At 44.7% G+C, this 7537-nt stretch overlaps 1 pseudogene; it reads left to right on the forward strand.

Annotated features, from left to right (window-relative positions):
* The first annotated feature begins 3906 nt into the window (after window positions 1–3906).
* On the forward strand, window positions 3907–6832 carry LOC108524467 (pre-mRNA-splicing factor SYF2 pseudogene; annotated as a pseudogene).
* Window positions 6833–7537: the final 705 nt, after the last annotated feature.

Consider the following 7537-nt stretch of genomic DNA (forward strand, 5'->3'; position numbering starts at 1 on the left):
TCTGAGCAGGAGCAACAAACCGGGGATGGGGGTGGGTGAGGAGGGCCACTGTCACCCTCCCTCCCAGGCTCTGGTCACCATTGAGAAGCCCAAGCAGGCCCTCAGTATAAGCTGAAGCTGACCCCTGCCTTCCTGTAAGCCTCCTGGATTTCTAAAACATATACTCCAAGCACAGCACAGACAGAAAGTACCACTCAGCTATTAGAGGAAACATCTATTGGGAAGGAAAAATATCCCTGCTCATGAGAGACAGAGACCATTGTCTTCAGATGCTCTAGCATGAAAACAAATAGATTTTCTCTTCTTGTCTAAATTTTCTCTGAGTCAGATAAATTTTCCTTCTAGGAGAAAATTTATCTTCTAGGAGGGGATGGAGGACTTTTTTTTTTTTTTTTTTTTTTTTTGAGACGGAGTCTTGCTCTGTCGCCCAGGCTGGAGTGCAGTGATGGGATCTTGGTTCATTGCAGCCTCCGTCTCCTAGGTTCAAGCGATTCTCCTGCCTCAGCCTCCCGAGTAGCTGGGATTACAGGCATGCGCCACCACACCCGGCTAATTTTTGTATTTTTGGTAGAGATGGGGTTTCACCATGTTGCCCAGGCTGGTCTCAAACTCTTGACTTCAAGTGATCTCCCTGCCTTGATCTCCCAAAGTGCTAGGATTACAGACATGAGCCACTGCTCCTGGCGAGGCTGAAGGACTTTCTGGCTAACTAGAAGAGACACATCCCCGAAGACAGAGCCTGGCCATTGGAGAGGATAGCCAGAGGTACCTGGCTTCCTTGGCCCATGCTGGTGAGGCCTGGCTATGGACACAGACTCCCCGGGAAGCATTGAACACAGCTGCAAATCCTTGAACCTCACAGTTATCTGGGGATATCTGTCCTGCCCTCTGACCTGCCTGTGTCTACTGAGACAACTCTGGCCCTCAGGACCTGAGTGGTGGCTGCATGAGGGGGCACTTGTCCCTTTCCTGCGATCTGTGTAGAAAGGAGCCCTGTAGTTGCAGAAATGCCCATCTGCAGGCTCTGCCTAACCCTGGACGTCCTCCTGGGGCTGACTTTCCTCTGAGCATGAATCCTACATCTTCTCCAGGATCAGGCCCATGACAGTCATGCCCTCCTGTGTGCCAGTGTCCCCAGTACTGTCCAGACAGCACTGCCTTCAGCTGGGTCTGGCTGAAGCTGACACTAACTGGCTTTTTTCCCACGGTAAAGACACTGAACAAAAGCTCCTCATCCTTTCACCTGAGGCACTTTTGTACCTCCTTCGAAAGGAGGAAATGTGCAGAAACCAGAGGGTCTTGCTCACAAGGGTATCTGCTAATCCCCTGGCCTGAGCAGGGAGACACCCTCACACTACATCCCCTACTCAATGCTCTCCTCCTTTGGGGCTCCTAGAGTAGCCTCTCTCTTGACTTGTGGCTAAATTCTTGTCCGGGATTTTTCCTAGGGCCTGAAGATTTGGGATTCTGGTCTGCTGGGCCAGACTGCTCCCTTTGGCCTCTGTGTGGACATACAAGACCTGGGAAATTATCATGTCCTGCTGAGCACACTCTGGGGATGAGATTTTTTTTTTTTTTTTTTTTTTTTTTTAAGACAGAGTTCACTCTTGTCACCCAGGCTGGAGTGCAATGGCACGATCTCGGCTCACTGCAACCTCCGCCTCCCAGGTTCAAGTGATTCTCTGGCCTCAGCCTCCTAAGTAGCTGGGATTATAGGCGCCCACCACCACACCCGGCTAATTTTTGTATTTTTTAGTAGGCATGGGTTTTCACCATGTTGGCCAGCCTGGTCTTGAACTCCTGACCTCAGGTGATCCGCCCGCCTTGGCCTCCCAAAGTGCTGGGATTACATATGTGAGGCACCGCGCCCGGGCAGGGATAGGATTTTGAGCGCCTAGAAGCAAGGCTATCTGGGGCAAGGAACACTTCAATGGGAAAGTCCTAAGGCTGACTGTAACCTTACCTGCAATTTGCACCTTACCCTTCTTAGAGGCCGAGTGAGGAATTTCTGCTATTGTAATGCCTGTGTAACCACCCCTAGAGACACTGAAGCGTGCACAGAGCTGTAGAAAAGTCAAGATAGTAAAAGAGCTGTGGGAGAGACTAGTTCAATCTGGTCCTGAGGAGTTGGGGTCTTTTTTCTCACATTGATAAGCCCCTGAATGTTTTTATAGTAGGTGTGTGTGTGTATGTGTGTGTGTGATTTTGTAATGATAGTACTATGACAATCATTTGCTCATCTTGTATGACAGTAATATCCTCTTTAAGACTTGGCCATCCTGGATCTTGGGCAACCAACATTCCTGGCTGGGGAGTATTCCTTAGTCACTGGAGCCCCTTGACTACTCAGATGGGCATTTATCTCCTGGACATCTTCCCGTTGTGGCTTAGGAACTGAAGTCTCTGGAATTCCTACCTCCCTGGCCTCTTTGGCTCTTAAAGAAATTCCTAATCTCCGATTTCCTTTTCCTAAAAAAAAACTCCAAGAAGATGCTATGCTCTGTGGTGAGCCCCTTCTGCCTCCAGGCACTGCTCCTCCATGGCCAGAATCTGTTGAGATGCAACTCCACTCTCATCCGTTGGGTATGTCTTGCCTCTGACTTGAAGTGACTCTGGATTGCCTCTCTTGACCTTCAAAGTCCCACTCTGACATGACTTGTCCATGGAGAGGGCAAAAGGAGCTAAAAAGTTTGTTTGCTGTCCTTGAACTAGGGTCCTCTGGACTTCCTTGCTTACAGTTGAGGAGGCAAGGACTCTCCAGGGTGGGGGCTGAATTCCTTGTGATTAGCTTATCTCCTGACCTATCTGTTTCTTTCAAGGAGCTAAGCAACCTCAATTTAGCCATCCCTGAAACATGGGTGGCTGAGGGATAAAGGTGGACTTGGGAAAGGAGCCATGATTGGGTCTCTATCACCTTAAGTTTTATGGATTCAGAGACTTTAAAGAGGTAAACTCTATCTCTGCCATGCTCAAAACCATACCACATAGACTTCTAGTGCCTGCGTAGCACCTGCATCAAGAAAGGAAAGCTTCCAAGAAGTATTTAGGCAGTGTTCCTGCACTAAGGGTGCCAAATTTCCAGTTTTCAAGCAGCTATAGGACTTCCCAGAAGGGAGTGATACATCACTGTCAGCAAGCCATGAACAATACACATATATAGGCCACCTGCCCAAGTGAACTTTCAGGGTGTTTTCCAGTTGCTTCCAGTCTAGGTTCTCTCTTGAATGCATTTATAAGTCGTTTCCTGACCCACTCCTTGAGTGATTCAACTATTTTTTTGGTCTCCTCTGATGAATCAGCCCCCAAAACCCCTACTGGGTAGCTTTCTGAATGCCTTGATAGGTTACCTTTGGGACTCTTTCTCAGGCTATGCCTCAGACCCTTCCCTAGGTCATTATGAAACTTGGCGGGGGCCCCTCATATGGAAGCTTCTTGGGTGCCCAATCAATTCTTCCTTAGACTCTTGCTGCCTTGACCCATAAATACCTCGAGGGCTGTAAGAATCTATGATTGTTCCTTAGCTGAGATGTGTCTGTTATTTGCTCTGAGGCTGCATCAGCACCAAAAGCTCTTGCATCCTCTAGGCCAGGACCCACTAGTGCTACATGAGGCTCTTTCAAAAAGCGGTGCTCTAGTTGGTTCCAAATACTATTGCTTATAGGAAATTCTCTAGGAAGAATAGAAAATGGCGCATAGTCCTGGGAGGCCAGGCTGTACTGAACAAGGTTGGGAGTTGGAAGACAAAATGCTTCCTAAGATCTCTGAATTACAGAGAGTAAAAGCTAGAAATTTTCAACAAATGTTGAGCTTCAGTTGGGGTGAGAGACTATACCTCATTCTGGGTCCTAGGAAAGGATACCCCAGAACCCTTAATCTGGGGTGAAGAAGAAAGTAATAGGAGCAGGAATGAGGAATGAAGGTGGGTCCAAGGTAGGTGCTGGGATGAAAGAGAGTTTGGAGCTGGGGGAGCAGTGGGGAACCTTTAGCCTGTATTTAAACCGGAAAGTGAAAATAGGCATTAGAGATTCTACTGACTAAAACAAAGAGAGACTCCAGTGCAAAATAATCACCAGAAACCAGGACAGTAGCCACCAGGGCCTCACTGTGCAGAGGTGAGACTCCAGGAGAGATGGCTCCACCCCCCAAGATTTTGGAATTTGGGAGCTGCTGAGGATGTGCAGCTGCTCTGGTTTGTCTTTGGTGCTCCACAGTGGTTGGGAGCCTATGTTGTCCTGTATGCCAGCAAGTGGCTCTAAAACAGTTCCAGAAAAATATACATATATACCCCTCTAGCAAAGACTGGGAGACTCATTGGGTGAAATCATTTAATGAAACATCTGTCCAGCCTGTGGCTAAGCTAGTCAAGCAGACACTTCAGGGGCCACATACAACAAAAAAAAAATACAGAATTTACAGAATTATTAAAGTCACTACACGAGCAAACAACAACAATGACAAATAGCAACAACAAAACTTGGAGGGAAGGGGGAATCTAATTTCCAGAAATGCCACATTATACTATTCTAAATGTCCAGTTTTCAATAACAACTATAAGACATGCAAAGAAAAAAAGAGAATGGGCCGGGCGCGGTGGCTCAAGCCTGTAATCCCCAGCACTTTGGAGAGGCCGAGACGGGTGGATCACGGAGGTCAGAAGATCGCGACCATCCGGCTAACACGGTGAAAAACCCGTCTCTACTAAAAAAAATGCAAAAAAAACTAGCTGGGCGAGGTGGTGGGCACCTGTAGGTCCCAGCTACTCGGGATGCTGAGGCAGGAGAATGGCGTAAACCCGGTGAGGCAGAGCTTGCAGTGAGTGCTGAGATCCGACCCACTGCCGACTCCAGCCTGGGCGAAGAGCGAGACTCCATCTCCAAAAAAAAAAAAAAAAAAAAAAAAAGAGAATGGCTCCTATATAACCAAGCACATCGAGGGGAAAAAGCAATCAACCACAAAAAGTGGACCCTGGGAATCCAAACATTGAGATTTACTAAAAGACTATAAGTCGCTTTGAAAAAAATTTTAGAGAGCAGGGTCTCACTATGTTGCCCAGGTTGGTCTCAAACTCCGGGCTTCAAGCAATCCCCCACCTCAGGCTCCCAAGTGTGCTAGGATTACAGGTGTGAGTCACTGTGCCTAGCTTAAATTACTATTTAAAATATGTTTTTAAAACAATGAAGGAAAAACCTTTGTTCCTAGGCCAAGGCCAGTGGCTCACTCCTGTAATCCTGGTGGCTTTGGTGAGGCTGAGACAGGTGAATTGCTTGAGCCAGGATTTCGAGACTGGCCTGGGTTGACCATTGGCAAGACCCCATCTCTACAAATAGAATAAAAAAATTACAGGGAATGGTGGTACCGCTGGCCTGTCGGTCCCAGCTACACAGGAGTCATAAGATGGGGAGAGTGGCGTGGCCCAGAAGGTACAGGGAGCGGTGGGCAATGAAAGCAACATGGAGGCCATGTCTCACACGCCCATGATGACTCCAGGCCCACTGGATGACAAGTAGGAACCTGTTGCAAAAAAAAAAAAAAAAAAAAAAAAGACTAAAAAACTTAAGAGAAGTGTGGAAATAATGGCTCACTCAATAGAACTTATCAATAAGGAGGTAGAAATTACTTTTTTAAATAACCCTAGGGTTGAAACCCTAGGTTTGAAAAGTATAATAACTGAAATGAAAAATTTGATAGGAGCTCAAGAGCAGAGTTGAGAAAGCAGAACAAAACTCAGTAAACTTGAAGGTAGGTCAACTGAGATTATCCAATTTGAGAAACAGAAAGAAAAAAGAATGATGAAAAATGAACAAAACCTATAAAACCTGTGGAACACCCTCAAGTATAAGAACATAAAAATAAATAAAAGCCTGAGAAAGAGAAGAGAAAGAGAAGGCATAAATATTTAAAGAAATAATGTTTGAAAACTTCCCAAATTAGATTAATCTACACACCCAAAAAGCTTGATGAGCTCCAAGCAGGATAAACAGCAAGAGATCCATACCTAAACACATCATAATCAAACTATCAAAGACAAAGACAAAAAGAGCATCTTGAAAGAGGGAAGAGAAAAATGACTTGTCACATACAAGGGATCCTCAATAAGATTAACAGCTGATTTGTCATCAGGAGCCATGGAGAAGGCAGGGGATGTGCATACTCAGAGTACAAGAGAAAAAAGTCTGCCTAGCAAAACTGTGTATCAAAATGGGGAGTTGGAGGAAGAGTATGGAGAAAAGCACTGCCATAGGACAGCTGAGACTATGGCTGAGAAGGTGTCAGCGGACAGCATGGAGAGGTAGGCTCTCACAGCAGCTAAGGAGCTGGCCACTTAGAAGCATGAACCAAGACTGCACAAATTCTGGGAGCTGCACCTGAAGTAGACTGAAGCTTGAAAATTAAATCACCAAGAAGTTGTGGAGGACGACAAAAGACTTAAAACTACCTGCAAACTGGGAAGCTAATAAGGCTCATTTCAAATGGGAATTGCAGGAAGGAGAAAAAAAAAAAGAATGTTCAGACAAAGACTATGAGAAAAGATACAGAAAGATGGGAGAGGAAAAAGAATAGGAAAAACTCCAATCTGGGATTTTTACATTATGCCACTTCTGGGTTACACTAGTATCATTGGTTGACCAAGCAGATCAAACCTGACATAGAAAGATATCAAAATCTAAGAGACAAATATGGAGAGGAGTTCTACACAACATCCAACAGCCTTCTTCATGGAACATATGTGCCTTCCACAGAGGAAATTGATAGGACAGAAAACCAAATTGAAAAATGAGACGAATATAGCTGGAGACACCCTTAGGATTATGATGCAGATATCAACTACTAAACATTTAAAGAATTAACACCAATCCTTCTTAAACTCTTACAAAAAAATGAAGCAGAGAAAAACTTTCTAACTAATTCTATGAGGTTAGCATTACCCTGATACCAAAGGCAGATAAAGACATCATTAGAAAAGAAAATTACAGACCAATATCCTTTATAAATATAGATGATAAAATCCTCAACAAAATATTAGCAGGTTGAACTCAACAGCAAATTAAAAGGATCATTCACCATAACCAAGTGGAATTTGTTCCAAGAATGCAGGGGTGATTAAACATAAGAAAATCAATCCATGTAATACATCATATTAATAGAATGAAGGGGAAAAACCAAATGATCATTTCAGTCAACACAGAAAAAGTATTTAACAAAATCCAATGTTTTAATGATAAAAATTAAGAAAACTAAGAATAAAGAGACCATTTCCCAACATGATATAAAGTATTTATGATAAACCCACAGCTAGCAGGATATCAATGATGAAATAGTGAAAGTTTTCCCCCTAAGATCAGGAACAAGAAAAGGATGCCCTGTTATTTAATATTGTAATGGAAGTTCTAACCAGAGCTATTCAACAAGAACAAGTAATAGAAGGCATCAGCTGAGAATGGTGGCTCATGCCTGTCATACCAGCACTTTGAGAGGCCAAGGTGGGAAGATTACTTGAAGCCAGGAATTCAAAACCAGCCACGGCAAACTTTTCCTG

Source organism: Rhinopithecus bieti, unplaced genomic scaffold, assembly GCF_001698545.2.
Source record: "Rhinopithecus bieti isolate Rb0 unplaced genomic scaffold, ASM169854v2 scaffold_82876, whole genome shotgun sequence".
In the NCBI taxonomy this organism is placed as follows: Eukaryota; Metazoa; Chordata; class Mammalia; order Primates; family Cercopithecidae; genus Rhinopithecus; species Rhinopithecus bieti.